This window comes from Lepidochelys kempii, chromosome 26, assembly GCF_965140285.1.
Source record: "Lepidochelys kempii isolate rLepKem1 chromosome 26, rLepKem1.hap1, whole genome shotgun sequence".
NCBI classification, from domain to species: Eukaryota; Metazoa; Chordata; order Testudines; family Cheloniidae; genus Lepidochelys; species Lepidochelys kempii.
Window position 1 is genome coordinate 7288112 of NC_136405.1, and position 22965 is coordinate 7311076.

The 22965-nt window shown below is 45.8% G+C and overlaps 1 long non-coding RNA gene across 1 annotated transcript in view; it reads right to left on the reverse strand.

Annotated features, from left to right (window-relative positions):
* Positions 1-10411: 10411 nt before the first annotated feature.
* LOC144929901 (uncharacterized) overlaps positions 10412-22965 on the reverse strand; it is a 52399-nt gene continuing 39845 nt past the window's right edge. Inside the window, exon 5 of the long non-coding RNA XR_013635057.1 lies at positions 10412-10600. This is a non-coding gene — a long non-coding RNA (uncharacterized LOC144929901). The remainder of the gene's footprint in view (positions 10601-22965) is intronic.

A 22965-nucleotide genomic window follows, 5' to 3' on the forward strand; every position in this document is an offset into this window, starting at 1 on the left:
GTACTAGAGCTAAGTGGCCTTGGAATAGTTTCCCTGCAAAATTAAAAAGGGCAAGATCTTGCAAGTTTTACAACAGTCAGATATAACTGAAGTGAACTTCAAGGGTAAAATGATATTGAGCACCAGGGCTGAGTCAGACTAGCTGCCAAATGGGCTAGGAGCAGGTTACTGATCCCTGCACTCCATCAGCGGCCACAAACAGGCTAAGAACCAGCTCCACAGTGGCACACTCCTCTCCAACACCTCCCTGCATCTCAGCAGTAGGTGTGGAGGAGAAGGAGCAGCTGGATAGAGAGTAGGCAGGAGGAGGACAGAGAATGGGCCCTTGGGTGTGCCAGACACCGGAGGCTAGTAGCAGAATGTTCCAGTGGGGAAGTAAGGAAAGAATCGACACTGCTCTCCTTAGACTTTCTGGGTTGGGGCAGGACAGCTGTGTGCCTGCCCCTTGCACAGGTCTGTTCATGAGGCACAACCATCGTTAAATTTTCAAAGGCGCAAAGGGCAGGAAGATGCCCAAGTCAACGCGAGTTGTGTATAACTCCCCTTTGTGGTATAATGAAAGCTTAACTAGAGGAGGTTGTTTTATCTCCCCACTTCGCTGCAGTGAGGCATGCTGAAAATTGTCAGACTGGCCCTGCCTGCTACAGGAAAACTCACAAGACAAACATGAAATGAAAAGAAAGTGGGAGGAGAAGGTACATTCCACAGGGCCCAAGTTTCCTCTCCAGCCATTGAGTTCAGTGGAATTCACAGGGAAGTTAAATCCATATAAAGCAGGGGAGAGTCAGAAGAGAATCAAGGCCCATTTTTGCTACTCAAACTCCAGCAGACTAATTAAGGACACGATCCTGTTCCCACTGAAGTGAGTTGTAATTTTGCCAGGGCCCTAGCTTTAGTGACAAATAGAAATCCTAGGCTGCCTTAAAGGCCCTGCTTCTAACTTTCAACCTGAATGTGTGCATGCTATAAGAGCCTGAACTAAACTGTTTTTAATTTACCTTTTTGGTCTCTACTTCTTGCACATTTGTCCTTTGTAAAAAAAAGATGAGTTATAGGGGAGAGGCTTCATGGTAACGGAAGCAAATTTTGCAGGCTTCAGAAAGTGCCATGAAGTGCACCCTTAAGGCTATATTTTCAAAGTGCTACAGTGTTGTTACAACTAGAAAAGGACTGTAAAAATAGGTCCTGCTTACTCAGGTCTGCTCCCTCACCGTGAAATGGAAACCAATGCAGAGGACCAGCACCATGCAACATAGGGCTTATGTAGGAATTGTGATGCATAAGCATTACGCTGGACAGGGATGAATTGCACCCTTAAACAGTCGGCACTGGAGTCAGTGGATACTGACCCCTATCATTACATGAGATTTTTGTCATCCTGGCCCAGATCATGTGACTGAGGACAGGACATAGCATTCCATTTCTGACCAACACACCTGTTGGTCAAGTTCTTCTTGTACCATAGGCTTAATCCTTCCAGGTGCTGAGAACCTCCCACACATGGCTGAGCCGCCTCTCGACTCCCACTGATTTCTTCATGCCTTGTGCGTTATCAAACCTCATCATGGGCCCAGATTGCCTTTGAGCCGTATCTACTCACTACACCAACAAATGCAAGTGTTTTACTCCTCTAAGCACTGCAGAGCTAATACACCGGTGGAAGCAGCTTCAGCACCTGTTAGGATCACACCCTACATCTCGGCTCTTTTGCCGAAGCTGAAGCTTTTGGGGGGAGAGTTTCAAAAGGCCTAAAGGGAATTGGGTGTCTCACTGCTCATGGGAAGTCAAGGCAAACTGGGTACCTCACTGCCCTTTATGCCTTTGGAAAAAAAAAAAAAAAACAACTTACCGGATAGAGGGGTACCTCTGTTCTGATACTTGAGGTATTTCTAGGCCTGATGCACGTCAGAAAGATGCCTGGCTTCCAAAACTCAAAGCCACCCAAAAGCAGCTTGCCCAACACCAAAGTCAGCTGAGTTTATTAATTATTAGTATTTATTTAAATGCCTAGCAGCCCCAGTCATTGACCAGGGCCCCATTGTGCTAACAGAACAAAATTTCAGTTCCTGCCTGTAACAGGGTCAGCACCCATCTCTTGCTAGCACCCTCTCTGTTTGGGTGTATCCACAGTCTTTAAACCAGTCTCGGCCCTGCCTTCAGGCTGTACCCCTAGGGCTTCCTCCCTGGAAGCCATGGTTTTGCGCCAGTCTGCAGTTGAGCCTCCTGACAGTTCAATCCCCTTTTGGGGATTTACTGATGTCCAACTGTAAGGCCACTGGGCAAGTGCCATTGGGGAGACCCAGGTCCACCCACTACTCCAGCTCCCAGCCCAGGAACCCAAAGAATAGCAGCCAGACACCACCATGTCCCTTTAGTGAAACTCTTCAGTTCTGTGGGCCACTTCCCCCCAGCCTTCACCAATGCCTTACCTTTAGCTCAGGGCCAGTAGCCAGCCAGGAACTCTTCCTTACACCCCCAGTCCCTACTAGCACTAAGCTATTTGTGGTGCTGCAGTTCCCCTTGCCAGCCAGGAACCCAACCCCACCCCCTTCTAGCTCCAGCAAGGAAATGCTTATCTGCAGACCTGTAGCTCCTTTTTATAGGGTCCTCCTGGGCCCTCATTGGCTGCATCCCTGAAGCCACTCTAGCCTATTTGGAGGACCTCTCCACTGCTCCTTACCTGGAACAAGAGTGGCAAGACCCTGAGGCCTCCAGCAGGGGGCCTTTGGGTCTAGTCCACACTGCCCAGAAGAGCTTATCATCTAAGAACAAGATGAGAGAGTGGGCAGGCTATTGACAGGGGAAGCACAAGGAAATAATGAGGCTGTATTGGTCAGCATTATGGGCAGTGGTCTCAGCACAGCAGCTGTCTCATCAAGTTTTCTGTAAACTTCTCAGCAGGGGAGAGTTTTAAGGAAGTCTTTCCCCTCCTGCTCTGGATGGAGACCTCAGTGTATTGCCCGTGACAGCTCTACTTAGGACTCAGTCTCCAAAACCTATTGCAAGGCACCTGGAAACTTGAAACTGTTTGTCTGTCTCCATTATTCTGAAGCCAACATGTCAAATGGGAATCAGCCTCTGGGGGGAACTGCTGAAACATTCTTGTTACTGGAAAGCTGTAGCCTTTTTACATTCACCTTAATTTCACAAAGACAATAAATTGCTGCACGGCCCCATCAAGCATCTGTAGAAAAGCTAAGCCGATGCTCTATTAGTCAATGTAATGGCTTCAGAGGGCCAGTCTTCTCAAAAGCTAAGATTTCTCTCCACCTTATAACTAAGGTGTCAAGGAAGAAATGTCTCATTTCTGAGGTTTACCCAACAGCTCAGAAAACAAAGTGACTGGCTTGCTTAAAAATCAGTCTGTCAATGAAAACTCTAATTCCACCCAGGGTCACCTCATTTGCAAAGCCAATTTCTGAAGCTGAATTCCATCATTGCTAGAAAAAAATTAGTGGGGGACTGATTGGGGTAGGGGTTTGGTGAGAAGCTACATAGACTTGTGTCTCCCGGCCACTGGATCAAATAATAAAACTTAGCATTTATAGTTAATACTGTTTGTTCAGCTCTAATGCTTTAGAAAGGTAAACATTGCCATCTTCATTTTGCAGGTAGGGAAACTGAGGCACATTGAGGTTAAAGAGACTTGCCCAAGGTCACACAGCAATTCAGTGGCAGGGTTGCAAAATAGCACCTAGAGCTATACTACTGGCCTAAACTTACACTTCCAAGTCAGTAATGACCATAAGCCAATTTTTTGGCAGGTATCCAAATATGGCTTTGGGTACCTAACTTAAAAGTATCACATGTTTGAAAATGCAGGTTAATACAAGGACCAGAAATAGAGGCCAGGCCATGCTCTACCTTTTCAGTGTGTCTCAGATAACCTGATTTTCGAAGTTATATTAAATACAACATTTACTTTTGTTCTTGCTCAGATCTGTCAAAATATGCTTATTTACCAATGATTTCTGCAAGTCTACCGGGGCAGAGCATCAGACGACACTAACAGGTTTCCAGAGAACTAGTAACAGCCTTGCACGTAAACCACTTTTTAAATTTTGTTTTGACAGCTACATTTGAAGCCACATGGTATCCCCACCCCCCCTGCAGGATAATGATGCAGCAAAGGGTTTGGAAACCTAGGCCTGCGTCATTGGGTAGCTCATTGGATTCAATGGCCCCTACAGAGGAGCGGATTCTACTGACTTCCTTGGTGCAGGACTGGACCCTTAATCAGGCCATAAACAATCCTTTTTACTGTACACACTTTTAAAAGGGATTCACTGTTACGGGATTTGATCCTACAAAGTGCTATGGGTCCTCAGTTCCCACAGAATTCAATTTCCCTTCCTAACTAATAAGTAGGGGCTGCTGGAGGGCTCATACATCTAAGCAAACAAACATTGCTCAGTCTAAGGGTGGTGAGTGCCCTCTAGTCCTGCTCAGCAATGAGCCAGCGTTACTCAGAAACCAGGGGACTCAGCCCCCAGCTCTGTAGAACGGATAGAGCCTGGAAACACAGGGCCATTGATTTCAATGGAGCAATGCCAGGTTTATACCAGCTGAGGATCTGACTCCAACTTCAGTCACCACCAAGGTCAGCTCAGTCCTTCCAGGACACATTCCATGGTAGCTCTTCAAAGCTTTAGGCCTCCTAAGACAAATACATCAAGTACCTGTTGGTTTAGTGGATTAGACCTTTGAAAAATGAGGTCCTATCTCCACCACATCAGACCCTCTGCCCATTCAGCCATGACCAAGGTTTCCCACCCTCCAGCTTTTGCTCAGCCTGGTTTGGGCTGCATACGCCTCCTCCACCCCAGAGATGGCTGCATTCCAGTGGCACTGAATGTGTCTACAGTAGCACTTTGATTTTACAAACACCAAACTTATGAACAAACTATCCTTCCCAACAACAGCAAGAACAAAAAAAATCACATAAAAGTGTTCTTGATGAAGTACAAGTTGACAGCCCCTCACATTCTCATGCATTCAGAACCTTGGAAATCTCTTCACAGCGGTTTGAAGTACAAGATGAAAGTGACACAGCACACCTTGCTGCAATTTAAGCACCATCCCCACTGTCATTTTGAGATGTTCCACTATTTTTTTTCACTTTATTAACTGCTTAACCCCCAATTAGGTAATAAGAGAGGGCTTCTACCATAGTTCATGAAGCACTGCTATTGGATGAGCAGAGACAATGAACTTCGCTCTCCTCTGCTGGGATGGTGTAGGGGCAGGTGGCAGTCTACGCACACCCCAATCACACAAACAGGGTATCAAGGGCAGAAGAGCACCACCTATGAGTCCTCTCCTAGGCTTTCTAGATGGCCAAGTCAGGCTTTAAGGTCCAAAACACAGGCAACAGCCTCTAGAATCAGGGCATCATGGCCTAGCAGCCAGAGTTCAATGAGGGGCTCCCACTAGGGGGTGTGGCAGCCCCAACAAGGGGGCCCAGGCCCACCCAACGCCTTAACAGTGGCAGAGCAATTTGCCACTGACTCACCAGGGGGTCCTACTGAAACACACTGAGGTTTCCCAGGTGGGAGGTACCACTCCATCACACCCCCCACCCCCACCCAGTCACTTCCTACCAGTATCTGCATTGGGGTCTCTCATGAGGTTTCACATTCTCCATGGTCTGTTATGCCAGTCACAGGAGTTCAAGCAGGCCTAGGGAGGCTCTGATCCCCCAGCATAGTCAGGGGCTGTGGCTGGTCCACAGCAAGAGCTTCCCCTGCAGCCTCCAGCCCAGGATGAGCTGGGCTTCCTCCTTTATAGTGCTAGAGCATTTGGAGCATGCCCAGACCCACCTGGGAGGCGGGACTTCCTCTGTCAATAATATGGGCTTAATCCTGTCTGGGCTCATGCAGGGAAAGCAGGCCCCATCATAGGGCACAAGAGGGAAGCTTGCATTGCGTGCGCTGAGATCCCACACCATTCATCCATTCCCTGCAATCGCAGGGTGGTCGGGGGCATGGCTCAAACTCGGTCTTGCATGTCTTCTGTCTCTACAAGAAAAACATGGTACGCAGCTGTAGTTTGACCTCATGATCTCACTGCTGCTCACAGAAAGGTGAACAGCCACTTAAACTGGGCAGCAGCCTTTCCTGTCGGATTGCACAAGCAATTTACACGCAGACTAAACAATTCTTTTCTACACCGTTCAGGGTGCCCCTGACCCAGCCTTCATACTCAAAGGATCAAGGTTAATTTATTGTGAGCCCCACTGCACCTAGCACAAGCTCACTCTGAAACTTTTTATAATCACAAAACATCAAATCCATTTTCTATCTAAATGTGACTACGAAGATGTTCCTCTCAGCTGTGAAGCCTGCAAAATACAGATGCAAATTAAAAGGTCTTGTGAATTTTCTGTCCACTGGGTGGAGAGCAGGGAGATGGACACTGACTCTAAAGTATGGATCAAATCATTCATGTTATGGGTGGAAGCGTATTTGCACTCTTCTGTACACTGCTTTATTCCGTTTCTTTGAGTGTAAGCGCTTTACTCTCAATAGGATAACAATTGGAAACCCTGGAGGCTGGTAGTGCCCCTCATAACGTATCCGTCTATTAGTACCGTATACGTCACATATACTGTGGGTCTGATCCAACTTCCAATCAAGTTAGTGGAAAGTCTACCTCTGATTTCAAAAGGAGTTGCACCAGACTCAAGAGTTCCTGATGACACAACCTTGCAGCCGATTTGTATTGCCTCCACCATTTATGTGGCTTATACTCTGTAACATGGCAATTCATGCAACATCCCGACAGTAATGTAGCATGTCTCTTTGCAATCATGCACACATGATCCTTAAAAAAATGAAAGGGGTTATTAAATTGTACATATAAAAGAGGGTGGTTAATTCTTATTACCAGATTAAAGTTTACATGAGCAGAGGAAGAATACTAACGTCTGGCAAGTCAGATGATTTAACATGGTAAAAAGATTAAAATACACGTGGTAAATATTGTGTACAAAGAAAGACTCTACTCATTTAGGTCCTGACCCTGTGTAAGCATGAGGGTAGCTTTGCTCCTGAGTGTAGTTTAATGGATTTTGAGTTGGAGCACTCTTGAAATTACAGCAGTATTGAAACCACAACACCTGATTCAATCACACCTACTAGATTTCTGCTTTCTCCTCTCCGAACTCCTTGATCCCATCTACAGCGGCAATCACGGAACATAACTGTCTGTTGTGCAATAAGATACATTCTAAACTCCTTAAAAATTGAAAATATGGTGTTGATTCGGGTAACTAGTTAACACTCAAAGTGGGTTTGAAAACGTAAAGTCAGTAAAGCAGGTCAAAAAGTGCCAGTTATTTTTCTTAGGAAATTTCAGGAATAAAATGGTCTTTTCTTCAGTATTTCACATAACATTTTGAATTTTTAAATGTAAAACCAAAACTGAATACTGAAAGCTTTTGGTTTGCAAAGACCACTTTCAGTAAAAATGTTCAGGTTTTAGTTTAAAAAAAATCAATTTATTTGGGGGTTCAAAAAAGAAAAAACTTGTCCTAGTAAATGGAAATGTTTCCTGACTTTCTTGGGGGGTTGATTTCTTCTGTCATCAAAAAAGACCCCCAGAAAATATTGTTGCAAATGAAACTTCGGAATGAAAATGTTAATTTTAGTCAAGAAGCCGTTTCTGTTGAAAAAAATTTTTCAACTGGCTCTTTTCAACTTTTCTTGGGAACACAATTCATATAGTTGCATGGCATCTGGCCAGCTCTTTCTCATGTCTATCAAGCTGAAGGGCACAGTATTTATTCCACATGGCAGCAATGGGCCCAATCTTGCTCCCCCTAAAGTCAGTTGAAGCTCTCTTGAGAATCAGACCCTTGGTCTCCCTGCAGAGGAGTGGGAGGAAGCAGCGGGGCCAGATCAATATTCTTACCCTGGAATATGTTATTTAATTACCTAGGAAGAGGCTTGCTATAAATGAGATTTCCAGCTCAGGCCATCAAAAAGCTTTTCCTATAAATATCCCTGCTGTATGTCACGAGATGGGGGAGTGCCCTACTCCCCCCTGAAAGCTCCTTGAAATGCCCTTTGGTGAACAAAAAGGCCCCTTTAGCTCACACTTTAAGAAAATAAGCCTTCATTCCTGTCCGCAGGGCACCAAACCTCTGGTGAGCTGTAAGAAGAGCAGTGATCCATCTCCCCTTGCATTAACGGGTCTCCTCCATTATGGGGTGGCTCAGAACAAAGGAGTCTGTCAAAGAGCCACTTTGGCTAATTGGAATCCTGAGCTAAAAGCATCAGGGTGCAAACCCACAGCAACATAATGCAGGAGCAAAGGTTAATGCACAATTATATGAGATGCATTTAATCTCATAGAAAGGGGGAAGGCTTTTTTGTCCCTTTAAGGGGGTGGTGGTGGGGGGAAATTACCACAGGCCTGAAGGCCAGTGAATTGAAAAGGAAACACCCGCCTGCTTCCGAGCCTCTTGTTTTATGTTCCTCAGCATACGCCTTTGCGCTTTCTGTAGAGTCCTTGGTGGAGTTACCGATAGATTTACCGTTGCAGAGAGAGCTGACTCAGCCTTCTGTAGACATCGCCTCCCACAGTTCTGCTCTATATCCCATTCAGAGCACGAGTGGCTCAGAACCAAACACAGCTCCACAGAGATGTAGCTTGGGCCACTGGATGGTTCTGGGGGGAGGGCGGGAGGGGGAGACGAACCAGAGCATGATTAGTTCCTGAGTCCCAGACTATGCAGAGGCCACTGAGTTATTTTGATTGATGATAGCTGAACCGCATCCAGCTCTATCTCTCCACTGAGTGATGCACAATAAAGAAAACTCCCAGCCAGTGACAATTTCAGTGCAGGAGGGGGACAGGACATAATACATCAGCTCAGCAGCAGCAGTAGGGAAGGGCAGAGCATCTGAAGTGCAGACTAGCTCTTTAATAAAGGACAGTGCAGGGGAGTTTCGGCAGTGATGGCCAACATGAGAGAGAAGGCTAGGAAGGGAAGGACAGCTGCTCGGGGTAGGGATGGTGGGAATGCAGTGCAGACTGGCTGCAAGTCAGAAGCCCAGTCCAGTGATCTGCAGGCACCTTAGTGATGGACAGGCTGCAGCAAGGAAGGAGTTGCACTGGCGCGGTGCAGAGAGGATATTGCACTCTTTAGGGAGGCTGCTGACGGCCCGTGGGGCCTGAGCCAAAGCCCATGGAAGGCAGTGGAGAGATTCCTGTTGACTTCGGTTTGGGCTCTGCCTCCTGGTTTGCTCAGTGACGTTACTTCCATGAGCATTGGATTAGGCTCTAAGATTCCCGTAGGCTCAGACCCACTTACCAAAGTGTAACTTATGCCCCCACTTTAAATATGACTTCTGAATTTGACCCAAGTGAGTCTAAGATGGTGCAGTTTGGACGCCAAGGAGTCAGAAGAGAAGAGCTCACAATAAATCAATGAGCGGAGGGTATATGAAGGTGTAAGTCAAAGCAGTCACCACCCTACTTTAGCCTGCACCTTTTATAGCAACTTGGGCTTTCTTACCCATCAGTAAGTGGGTGTAAGTATTTCTAAGGGTCTCTAACTTACACATCACCTTGCAGTTTGACCCTCCTGTCTCCACTCCTACAGTGATCCTTTGATTTCTATAGCATATGGCTTAGGTCCACCACTGGTGTAAACCACTGTAGTTCTATTAGGACAATGCTGATAGACACCAATGGAGTCTCTGCTCCAAAGGATGTATCTGACTTCAAGGGAGTTGTGCCAATTTATACCAGCTGAGGATCTGGCCCCAGATATTTGGGCATTTCTAAAGCCTCCATCACCCTGGTATCCAGGCACCAATCTACTGGCAGTGTCCATCTCAAAATATTAACTGCTGTGCTCAGATGCTCCATCATCAAAGCCAATGTTGTGAGCAACTGGCACGTGGATTAGTGCATAAAATTATACAGACAGTACAAAAGTTTGTAGGATTTTTTTCCTGTTTCCTCTCTCTGTTCACAAGAGGCCAGAGGGATTTATTAATGTCTACAAGCACTGACCTTTCACTTGTATGTGTCTGTTAAAATCAGAGTGGTCTTACTTGAGTCCCTGTGAGTAGAAATGGATATCACACAAAGCAGCTACCGTGGCGATGCTCTGAGCAGTAGATGTCCATGAGTCAGTAGGGAGGAAAAGCTGGCTTCCGAGAGCCTTTCATGTTAATTACTGAACAAAATTTGCCAGCTCAGCAGTGAAGCCCGAGCAGCAATTCAAAATCCGCATGTTTCCAGATGAGAGTCATAAAGTTTGAAGCAATACAAAATTCATATGTGGTTTGACGCTGCCTAGAAAAGGGGACTCAGAAGGCACTATGAAAATTTTGCGAGTCTATTCTCAGAAAAACAATCACGCCAATGCATTGAATTTATTCTTGAGCCGGTTTGATCATTTCCTTTATTATAGAGCCTTGATCTTGGCAACAGAATTGAATCACCAACATCCCACACACAGTTATAAGCAGATGAATTCATTTAAGTTAGTGCCAACTTCACACTGCTCCCACCGCCTGGTTTTCTGGTTTGGCCATCACACTTTTGGAGAGCGAAAACTTGCTTCATCAATTAGGGATGGTAACATCTGCTTGAAAAAGCAATAAACCACTTGAGCAAGGAAAGTTTGATTTGACATGAAATGAGCCTTTGCATCTGATCAGTGAGAATCCACTGAAAAGTGAGGAAGAATATGTCAAGCATTGTGGGAATATATAAAAGCAGCTAGGAATCATCAGGCCCTTATCTGATCCACAACTTTCTATGGCACTTTTCTATCCCCCATTACTATGTCACGTAAGGTCTTCACAATCTTCAGTGTATTCTTTCTTACAACATCCCTGTGACAGCGGGAAGGGCTATTGTCCCCTTCTTACACATGGAGTATTAAAGCACAGAGAGCGCCTTGCCCCAGGCCTCTCAGGAAGTCTGTAGCAGAACAGGAAAATCAACCCCTGTCTCTAAAGGTTCAAGCTAGCACCCTAGCCACTTGGATCCTCCATCATCACACAGGAGCTTGCAAAAAGAGAAAGCAAGCAGAGGAAGGTAAGTAGGTTGTGAGCAGCGTTGGGTAGTTTTCCCCGTCTCCTTTGACCCTTCACAAGAAGCATCATTGTCAGTGTGGTGGAACACCGGTTGGAATTGACCCCACAGAGCAAAGGTCTGGTCTTGCAAACCCTTACTCCTGAGAGTAGTTCCACTGAAGTTAATGGGACTACCTGCCTCAAGACTTCTGACAGGAACAAGGGCCTGCAGGATTGGATTGTCAGAGGCCTATCATTACCGTATTACTCCAGTTTTATGCTGCTGTAACTGATTCCAACAGAGCTTCCCCAAGGTAAAACTGGAATCAAGCAGTGGTGACGAAGCAAGGCCTAAAGGGCCTAATCCTTGTTTACACTAAGGCCACATTACATTGCTCTGGCGTAAAAATGGGCAGAAATTGATTTACATCTCATTTACATGGACCGAGTGGGGCAAAGGGGCCTGAGTGTACGTGAGAATCCCACTAGATATCATCTACTGGATCCAACAAGGGGTCTAAGTCTCAGTTACATGAAGGCTGCTTTACACCACTTCTGACAGCGTGAAGAGGACTTATGCCCACTTTAACCTTGACCAGTGTATAACAGCCTCAGAATAGGTCCACACTGCAATCGGAGGTGTGATTGCAGCTCAGGTTGGCATAACCCTGCGAGCTTTCCTTAAGCTAGCTTGGGTAACAAGAGCAGTGGAGACGTAGCAGCACTGACCCCAGTATGGGTCAACAATGCAAGCATGTCCCCAGGATCCTAGGCAGTGAAATCCCTGCCACCCTCCTATTTTTAGCCATGATTAAAGCTGGTGAGGGTATGCCTATATGAGCTGCAATCATGCCTTCGACTGCAGTGTAGACGTACTCTTAGGGCTGGTCTTCGCCAAAAACTTCCATCTGCCTAGCTACTGTCAACCCAGCTACTGCCTCTCTGGGAGGTGGATTAACTACCGCGATGAGAGAACCCCTCTCGTCGCTGTAGTGAGTGTCTACACGGAAGCACTACAGAGCTGTAGTATTTTAAGTGTAGACATACCTGTAGTGTAAATGAGAATTAAGACCAAGGACACAATATGAGACCTATTGGGTGACATTAGGAGGCATGTTTCAGACATACCTGGCACTCAGCACCTCCTTATCCCTGTACCAGGCCCCAAGACCCAGGCAGTCTGTGAGAAGGTGTGAAGGGGATTTTTACTCCTCCTTACACTCCTTGCTAGGCTGTAGCACCAGTCACAATCTAGCCCCTTTAGAGTTTGTGAACTGCAGTCAGTTCAGCTCAGTGGAGGCTAATTCTTAAGCCTCACAACAGCACCAGGAAAGGGCCAGATTTTAAAACAATGGGGGGTGTCGCTGTCCACCGAACTGGTGGCTACCTCTATTTTACTTGTGTGTGCAGATTGGGCAATTCCAGCTGCTAATGAACAAATAAACAAAGGGCAGAAATAGTGCTGGTCCCAAAGTCACCCTGCCTAATGTTTTCCCTTCAGCACGATGTTGAATGCAATAGGAGCTTTAGTTTTGTTACTGTGCAAGAGGCATATTCTGACATCTGTCTTTCTGCAGAATTCTCACTGACATCAGTGGGAGATCAGCACATGGCTTGAGAGTAATATGTGATGCCAATAATTAAAACTGTATTATAACCCTCTTAATAGAATGAGTTTGACACCTTGGACTCACTCCACATTTACTCCAATTATAATCGGGCAGAATATGCTCCTAAATATTTTCTTTCCATTACGCTGGTACCCGGGTTCTCAACTTGGGGATCAAGGGTGCCTCAAACAAGTTGGGAGGGTTGGCGGCCACCCCCTTTATGGGGGGTCCTTAATACTTTTTCAGCAGAGTATGGAGAACCACTGATCTAGTCATTAGAACAATGAGTTATGTGGTGTTAAGTGATCACCTCATGCTTGCAAGAGAGCTCCAGCTGGCTGTGCATAGCAAGAGCTTCCCAGTGCTCTGTCTAGACGTTCTGTTTGGGAAGTTCAGCCCTTAAAGGCATAATCGCCCATGCCACAGATTGGAAGTCAGGACTTCTTTGTTCCGTTCCCATTTCTTCCAGTGACTTGCTATGTGATCTGTTTCAAGTCACTTAACCTCTGGGAGTCAAACCCACAAATGACATCAATCAGCACTTATTCTACTTAACGCCACCTATTTCATGGTAGAGCTCCTTAAAAAATTTCACTCTGCAATTTTTTCCCAATGGAAAATGGCTTTACAATTAAACAGAATTTATTTATTTATTTTTTTGCTAAAAATTCTATTTACATGAACAAATTTCAGGGATTTTGTTGCCAAGCACTATATATATATATATATAGTGCTTGGCAACAAAATATATGGTTTTCAAATTTTGGGGGAGTTTTGACCAAAAAATATATATTTTTTTATTTTTGCAGAATTTTTTTCATTGGGTCAAAAATCATTCCCCATGTGATTGGGTTTTTTTCCCCAGATGGTTGGAAGGATATGCCCAGAACGCTGGCAAGTGGAAAGGAGTTTTCTGGCAGCTGGCTGGCTTTCCAAGTAGATTTCTGTGTTCCTGTGTTCTTTAATGCTACTGGGAGTATTTTGTTGTTGTGACAGAAGTGTCAGGTTGCCTGGAGTTCTTGTATAGGCATCTCTTTTACGATTTAAATATAAATAAATACTCCCAGTGGCTGAGGATCTGGCCCTAATATCCTTGGAAAGTAGGCGTGATATGAGGGTAGAGTGTTAATCTTACACTGTTTCCCCCCCTGTATAAAATGAATGGTCTCCAGCTAAAAGCCTTGAGGTCAAATCAACCTTGAAGTTCTTGGAGAGCACCTTGTTTGCAATGAATGAAACATTGGTTTTAGAAATAGATTTTTCACCGGGGATGCTCTGAACCTTATTGCTATGCTCTATTGATTGCACTGCAGGCAGAGGGGCCGGAGAAACAGCTGTACTGTTCTGCTCAACATAGCTGGCCACAACAATTTTGTTAGGACATATGGGAGACTCTGTCAATAAAGTGTCTCCATGAACCGGTCCGGTGGGACCTTGGGTAACATGCCCAGTCATCAATAAAACTGTTTTATCAGCACATCAGGACAGCTGCAATCCAGGGTGGACAGAAGAGATTAGACATTCATAATAGCGTATATTGTGGGGCTGGGATATCCCAGGCTGTTTTGCTGTGTTCTGTTAGTGTATAAGCAGCATAAAAAAGTACAGCAGCTACTGGGGACTAACCATCTGCTCCAGTGAAGGGCAATTGTGTCCTCTCTATAAAACGATGTTCAGAATAATGTATCAAAGAACGCTGTGTGCAGCAATCTCCCTGAAGCAGGATTGAGCGTTATGAAAGAACTCCTGGAAAACCCATCTGTCTCTCTATGAAATATTTTGGACAGTCACTGTATGCTCTTATGCACTGTCTCTCTCATTTCCACCTCCCCCGCACCCCCCCCTTCTACCTGGGATTGTTTACAATGTGATAAATGAGTCGTTTGCCTACTGTTGTAGACAAGGCTCACCTGGTTAGAACTGGGTTAGTAACAATGGAGCCAAATCCCTCAACTGGTGTAAATCAGCATAGCTCCACTGAAATCAAAGAAACGAGGTTGATTTAGATCAGCTGAGAATCTGGCCCCTGTTGTTTAAATACTTTTATTGATAGAATGGTTCGAGCTAAAGATGGGCCTAAATGGGAACACCAGATCCAGGACGCACAGAACGATGGAGAAGTGTGCATCTGCATCTGTACTTGGAGAACCTCTCTTTAATGAAACACTAGCTACAAGGATCTTCCCATTCTTGAGTTACAGGGAGCTTCAGATTCAGGTTCCAGATCAGGACACTAAAGCTCAGATCTGTCTCGGTAATAGGCCGGAACTGGACCTGCTGAATCCAAACCCACCTGAACACCGTGGAAGCTCAGGTTTGGATCTGAATTGGAAGTCTATACCCGAGCCTATCTCCACTTGGGACCTACAGCCTCTGTGATCAGCATGAACATCAATTGTAATTGGCTTATAACAGCCAAAGCATGCTAATGAACAATAGACCACATGGACATAATCCATGCTATACTTCAACTGATTCCACTGCTGTTACAATAGGGATGAGTTTGGCCTTGTATCTGTGAAATTTCATGGACTGGCCTTTGATCTGACTGTCCTGTGTTGAACCCAGTGTGTCCCCATTGCAGTAACTGTAACCTGTTTTCTTCTGCTTCCTCCCAGGCACTCCTTGATGTTTCTTTTCCAGCTGCACTTCCTGCAGGAGAAGCATTGGGACTATGCAGTGACAGATGAACTCCACCACTCGACCTCACGCTGCTCAGCAGCAGAAGCGGCGCTCCGATGACAGCAACTTTCAACTTCTTCTGCTTCTCAGCTTCGTTTTATCCTTGTCTGTGGGGATTCCTTCCTGAGGTCCCAAGGCCAAGCATCTGAGCTCCTTTCCAAACCTGACCTGCTGCACTACGCTTCAGAGCAACAGCCATTATCCTCCAACAAAATTGAGGCATCGATGCTTATTTCATTGAGAAATCACAACAGATTACTAGATTACTAGATTTGATTGGCTCATTACACTGAGCCAGGATTTCCAATATACCTGCAATTTGAGCAATAAAAGAAGTCTGTACATTTAAGTGCTGGCTTGATAATACTGAAGAGTGAAGTCCTCTTTTGACTCACCGAACAGGTGCAGCATAGTTAGCAGAAATGTAAGTTTGCCCCATCCTGTGCCTGATCCTAAACAGACCATTACTAGTGTTGAGCAGGTAATTCAACCCGTGACTATTCTGTCATTGGATCTCTCTGCTGAGACTACAGTTAGGCTGGGCAATTACTGCTGGAGTTTTCTGTGACATGAACACCTGTCCTCTGCTCGTTGGACTCAGATCACCAGACTTCGCTCACCCAGGAGCCACCATCCATCTATCCAGGCAGCACAGTTTGGTTGCTACACACCCAAGAGTTTCAAAAATGATGCGTGATTTCAGGTGCCTACATTGTTGGTTGTCTCAAGGTGGGCAGCTTAAAGGGACCTGATTTGTGAAGGAGGCTCCTCAGCACTATCTGAAAATCGGGCCTCTTTAAGTTATCTCAAACTGTTCTGTTAGTATATATATGCACAAATGGGTACACCCCCCAAATCACAAGTCACTTTGGCCCTGGCCTAGAATCGGAAGGCTCTATATTTTATTACTGCTTCTATGAGTGAATCAGTCCCCCCAGCACTGCTCTCGGGTTGAAAAAAGTAAGATGCACTGAACTTTAGAGGGAGAACAGGGTGACTCTGTCATCTATTTATAACATATGGTGGGTGCCAAGCCAAATGTAGGTTACTGTAACACGTGAATCATCCCGTTCTGGAGAGCGAGGGAGAAAAAGAATAGGTGGGGAGTGGAGAAGTGGTTACAAAACTTTGCATTTATTGACTGCAAGTTGAGCTTTGCCAGCAGCCTTCCACACTGGAGTTAGTCAAGTGCACTCTGCCTGTTCCAATAGAGATTAGTGGCTCAGCCTTTAACACTCAGATAATATGACAGCGAAGTATGGTAAATAGTGCATTCTGACTGCTTAAAGGGAGACTGAAAAGGCTATAAGGAGCTGCTCCTGCTCCTAATAAAGTCAGTGGGAAATTGGCTTCAATGGGAGTAAAATTGAGCCCTGGAGCTTTCTTATTCTTGTTAAATATTTTTGGTGAATGATTTTTAATATTCAGGAAGTAAAATTACGAATCACGTGGGCAAGAACCAAGCCTGATCACATGGATCCTCACAAAGTATTTAGGTGCCTAATTTGCATTGAAACCATTGGGAGTTAGGTGCCTAAATACCTTTGAAGATCTAGGGCAACGTGCTTTGCCAGTGCAACTCAAAGCAACTTACTTTGATTGTAGGCTCCTTAGGGTAGGAGTATTATTTGTTTGCACAGCACCTTCTGCAATGGGGCCCCAACCCCCGATTTACACCGTCATTTGTTACCCCTCCACCACTGGTGTAGCCCACAAAGATAGCCAACAGTGCTGAATTGTGTGCTGACTTATTCACTGTAAAAGGGTGTTACTCGATCAGGCATCAACCTCTGCCACGGCCTCAGTTTCCCCTTCTTGCTGTTCTCAAAAATCTACACCCAGGCTCTCGTCAATCAATCAAATCACCCACCTTTTTGCGGGGGCCTGGTTTGTTAAAACGTCCCCTTTTAAATATCAGCTGAAATCAAACAAGCCTTTCCCTGCCACGGCTGTTTCCTTGCCCCCTTGCCAGGTTCAACCATGCATTTCTGGAAGGCGGGTGTTGCTGCCTCCTTGAGATCCTGCCCCTTCAAGCTTCAGCACCTGCCCCACCCTTCACTGCAGGTAGCTCCAGCCAGACCTTGCCATCAGGCTGATATGGAGAGCCCCTTCCCTTGTTCTCACTGACCTTGCATCCCCAGCGAAGCAGCTGAGCCGAGTCAAAATCCCTTAAAGGGCCAGCCCACCCTATAACATTCATCTGCACCCAAGCTCACCTTCACCTATAACCTAAAGTATCGTTTGACCCCAAATGTCTAGTTGATAGAGCACTACACTAGACAGCAAGAGACCGGGGGTCTATTCCCAGCTCTCCCACTATTACGGCACAACAACTGGGGAAGCAGCTCATGCCCCCCTCCTATTTATGTCCACTCTCAATGTGTTTTTAGAACGAAATCGTTCCCACTAGCTTTTGGTCTACGGTTGCAGCACTGTCCCTGCTATTGATCTTAGAGCTTGTCTACATCTGAAATGCCGCACAGCTGTAGCGCTTCAGTGTAGACATGACGGAGGGCTTGTCCAGTCGGCGTAGTTAATTCACTTCCCCAAGAGGCAGTAGCGAGGTCAGAGGAAGAATTCTTCCATCAGTCTAGTGCTGTCTACACTGGGGGTTTGGCCAGTTTAACTATACCACTCAGGGTGTGGATTTTTCACACCTCTGAGTGACATAGTTAAGTCAACTTAATTTTCTAGAGTAGACCAGGCCTTGGGTACTTACACGGCCCCCATCCGCATAGTATATGAGCCCCTTACAGTCTTTAAAGTACTTATCTGCACAACACCCACATGTGGTTGTTGGGAAATATTGGGAAATGTTATTATCCCCATTTTACAGAAGGGGAATGAAGACAAAGAGGGTATGTCTACACTGAACACTTAGCCTGGGCTCTCGGTGTGGGTGAGAACCCAAGTCCTGCTGTGACTTGGGTCCAAGCCCTTCGCTTTTGCAGTGTGGATGTACCTCAAGCCGCAGACCCAAGGCAAAAGGTCTGCATGGTTCAGTATGGATGTGTTAGCAAGGCTGTGAGATATGGATCCAGCAATTGCAAACCCAGGTTTACAAAGCAGAATGGACAGCCGTGTGTGGGCCTAGAAATACCGAGTCTGCAAGTCCACCCCACACCAACCAGTTTCAGGTACTTGATGCCCAATCCATATCACTTTCAAGGGTTCATGGACTTTAAGGCCAGAGAGGGCTATTAGGAACATCTAGTCTGACCAGCTGCATAACACAGATAGGTTTGAGAGTAACAGCCGTGTTAGTCTGTATTCACAAAAAGAAAAGGAGTACTTGTGGCACCTTAGAGACTAACCAATTTATTTGAGCATAAGCTTTCGTGAGCTACAGCTCACTTCATCGGATGCATACTGTGGAAAATACAGAAGATGTTTTTATACACACAAACCATGAAAAAATGGGTGTTTATCACTACAAAAGGTTTTCTCTCCCCGCACCCCACTCTCCTGCTGGTAATAGCTTATGTAAAGTGATCACTCTCCTTACAATGTAATATAACACAGATAGTTTCACCTTCTACTAAATGATTACTGATTACACCGATTACAATTGCTTTCAGATATTTATCTTCTGACAACAGAAGACATTTTATTTAATTTCCCTTATGATATGTATCCTGTGTCCATATCGATACAACTTCATGTGGGATTTTACTAGTATAATCTAGTTGTTGTTACTTACCTGTATTATGGTAGTGCCGGAGGGCAACAGTCAAGGGTCAGGACCCCATTGTGCTAGACACTATACATATACTTATTTAAAAACAGCCCCTGTCCCAGAGTCCATCGTCACATGAAGTAGTGAATCACATGCAAAACTAAATGGGAATGAAAGGTTAAAAAAGGGGGTGGGGGGCAAAATTCTCTGATAGTGTAAATGGACCCTTCTAAGTAGGAAGCAGTTTTGCCTAGTTGACAGAGAGCTAGACTAGAAATCAAGAGACCGGGATTCTATTCCCAGCTCTACCATTGGCCTGCTTAGGCTAGTCATTTCACTCTGTGCCTCAGTCTCCCCATCTGTAAAATGGGTATAATGATACTGACCTCTGTAAAACACTGGTCCATGGAGTTACTCCTTTTCACTCTGCATGTAAAAAGATCTGGGTTTGAGCTTTGGTTCAAATGCATCCCAATGCACAAGGCACTATGCACTACCGCATTCCGCTGACATCCCTAAAATGAGGCTTAACTGGGACTTACATGTTACATAGGGCTTTGTGCATGTCTCATTGTCATCGCGATTATTGTGCACACGTTAAAATGGGCTGTTGTTTTCCTGATGCTTTGCGAAGTGTGAACTGGATTTGTCATGTCCTTTAGTCTGTGTGCTCAGGATTAAGTGGAAGTTAAACTATTGTGTACCCCTTTCAGAGAGGAGATAGGAGTGAGGCTCACCTGTTTAATATTGCCCTTCCCTTTCCATCTTCGGTCCTCTGCTTTCAAACTGTAGATCCTGGCTCATTAGAACAGCAATTAGATCACAGCCCAAGATTTCATTCTTTGATTCTGTGTGCGCTTAACACTGGTGTAGAGCCCTACAATAGGGCAGCTTGAATTTACTTCCTCCAGAGGCTAATGTATTCAAGGTGCCATTGTCAATACAACTGGGACCTCAGGGCTGGAAGTCTCTGCTTTCAGCAGCTCAGTTTTGGTATTAATGGTTTTTCAGTTAATTGTGTTATTCCATTAAACTGATTTAGTGGCGTGTGTGAGCAAACCAGCTATTGCTTCATTAATACGTTGGGGTCTTTCAGCAAGGCTAGCATTTTCAGCAGAACAGTGCAAAGTTCTGTCGAACTTTCAGCATTGCAAGAATTAATGAGAGAAACTTAGCACACTGGGCTAGCGCCCGCAAAACACAATGGCGATGCTGAAGAGGAAGAATCAGGTGCGGGAGGTGGGTGAAAAAGAAAGAAAAACCGTGGAAGTAATGCACCAAGCATGTCATATGATAGGGACATGAGCAGTAGCACCCAAAAATAGCACCCACAGCCAGACACATCATGAACTGAGGCTAAGGGCTTGCCTACACTACCGCGCGGGGTCGATCTAAGATACGCAACTTCAACTACGTGAATAGGATAGCTGAAGTCGACGTACTTAGATCTACTTACCGCGGTGTCTTCACTGTGGTAAGTCGACAGCTGACGCTCTCCCGTCGACTCTGCTTGTGCTCCTCGTTCTGGGGATGACCGGAGTTGACGGGAGAGCACTCAGCGATCGATTTATCGTGTCTATACTAGACGCGATAAATCGACCCCCGCTGGATTGATCGCTGCCCTATGTCTACACGAGAGATGCAGCTGCACCGCAGCTAGTGTAACTGGTCTATGCCGACGCGAGAGAGCTGTCCTGTCGACATAGCGCTGGCCACACTGGTGCTTATGTTGGTGTAACTTATGTCACACCCCTAAGCGACATAAATTATGCCAACGTAAGTGGTAGTGCGGCCAGATTTCAAAGATGGAACGGATTAGCACGGAGGTCCCTGCCCCAAAAGAGAACATGCTTTCCAAGGGGAATAGAGGCAGAGAGTGAGGCTTAAATCTGAGGATCCACCCTCCACTAAAACTATTTACATAGTACAGAGAATGCAGAGCAGCTGTAACTCACATGTGGGGGCGAGGCCATAATGCCATGCCATGTCCCCCTTTCTCCTTCCCCTGCCACTCACCACTGTGCAGCTATTAGCTCTGGTTGTCTCCATTCTGCAGTGGAGAGAGACATCTACAGTGTATGCTTGTTTAATCGGCTGGCACTTGCGTGCTCTGTTGGAAAGCACGTGGACACATTAATTACTCAGTGGTACATTTTAGTCTGCAGATCCATTTGAAGCATCATTGATTTAAAGCTCTTCTTCATTTGTTTTCTGTATCGCTTGTTGCTAGGGGCCCTCACTAGCACAGAAGAGGATAGAAATGCCAGGCTGTTATGTAAATGCAGCTTGAGCCATAAGGAAAAAAAAACATGCCTTGTTTGGCAGGCTTTCATTGCACAGAGGAGCTCAAGAGAGGATGAGGCGCAATGTGAGAAAAGGAAAGACAGAGGGTGCTTGTGTACTTGTAAGAAAGAAATCTGGATCCCTCTCGTGCCCTGAGACTGTGCTTAGGGCATGAACAAGGCTCTGTCTATCTAGGTCTCTCCTTGCATATCTTCTATGTGAATTCCCATAACTATGCCTTCTCTGAATAGTGGGATTCTTCCAGCCCTCTTTTGTATATGCCTCCAGCTGACAGACAGACACACAGACAGATGAAGAGCCTTCTCGAGGAGTAAATTTGTGCTATAAGTGTGTTTAAATACGTGAGGGTTGGACAATGCTTTTTCTGTTCAGGCCCGGCCCTGTGTAGGGGGAGCTGTGGAGCTAAGTTGCCCTAGAGAGCACAAGAGACACAGTGCCTCAGGCCCAGCTAGTCTTTCTGGGGCAGACTGCCCCCTCAGCGTGCCAGCCGAGCTCCATAAGCAGACGTGGAGGAAGGCCCAGCAGCGGCCCTGCTTCCTCTTCCTCGCCCCGCCCTTTTCAGCCTCTTGCTCCCTGCGTGTGGTGCAAGCAATCCCAGAATGCAGGCAGAGCAGGTCCTGCGCAGTGGGGTAGCTTCTTGCATGCCCCTCCGCAGACACGCCAAGGGCCTCTCCTGATCTGACCTTTAATGGTTCGGGGATAACATTTCATGCTGGTGTCCAAGTGTCCAGTCCTGCTCCCCTGGATGTCAGCGGGAGCATAGCCATTAACGGGTGGGGGAGCAGGTCCGAGGACTGTATTAGTTAATTTTGCCTTGCACGTTGAAGTTGTACAGTGCTTTAGGTGCTAGCTATTAATTATTAATAATTACACAACGTTTGGTCTTTGGAGTCATCTCAGGAGAGGATCACGAAATGTAATGGGCAGAGACCTAACTGCAGCCATCAAAAGAAATGCAAGAGACATTGGGGAGCTTGAGTCAGCCACAGGAAGCAAAGTGCTCGATTATTATTCATTGCTTTCCTGGGTTTCTTAAGCCATTAATTATCTGCCTCGTACATTACTCGCCATGCATATTAATACCAGCTCACCGATCCGCTTTGGCCTTCCTGTTAATTCCGAAGAGTCAGCGGGTCATATTAAATACATGCTTCATGCCACGTGGGGTTATGTACGGGAGGAAAGACGAATCGGGATCCTGTGTTTTGCAATGCAGCAGGATATAAATAAAACCTTTTCCAGGGTGTATGTATGTAGGGGTGAGTGGGGTGACCAGTGTTCAGGACCTGCTTTTTAATTCATGCAAAGAAACTGTGACAGTATTTTACGAAGGATGAAAGTGGAGTGATCTCATCCCTAAAGGACAAAGCCAGATTTTCAAAGGTATTTAGAAGACCTAAATATGCAGATAGATTTCAATGGAATTAACTACCTAGATGCTTTTGAAGATCCCACTGGGCACCTATCTCCATCGTTAGGCACCTAAATACCTTTAACTCCTGGCCCTAACTGCACATTTTGAAAATGGGACTTAGGAACCTAAGTCACCGAAGCACTTTTGAAAGTTTCACCCTCCCTCTCAGTAATGTCAATGGGAGTTGGGCTCCTAACCTGCTTAGGTGCCTGCGAGGTACCTATCAGCATATTTAAATGCCTA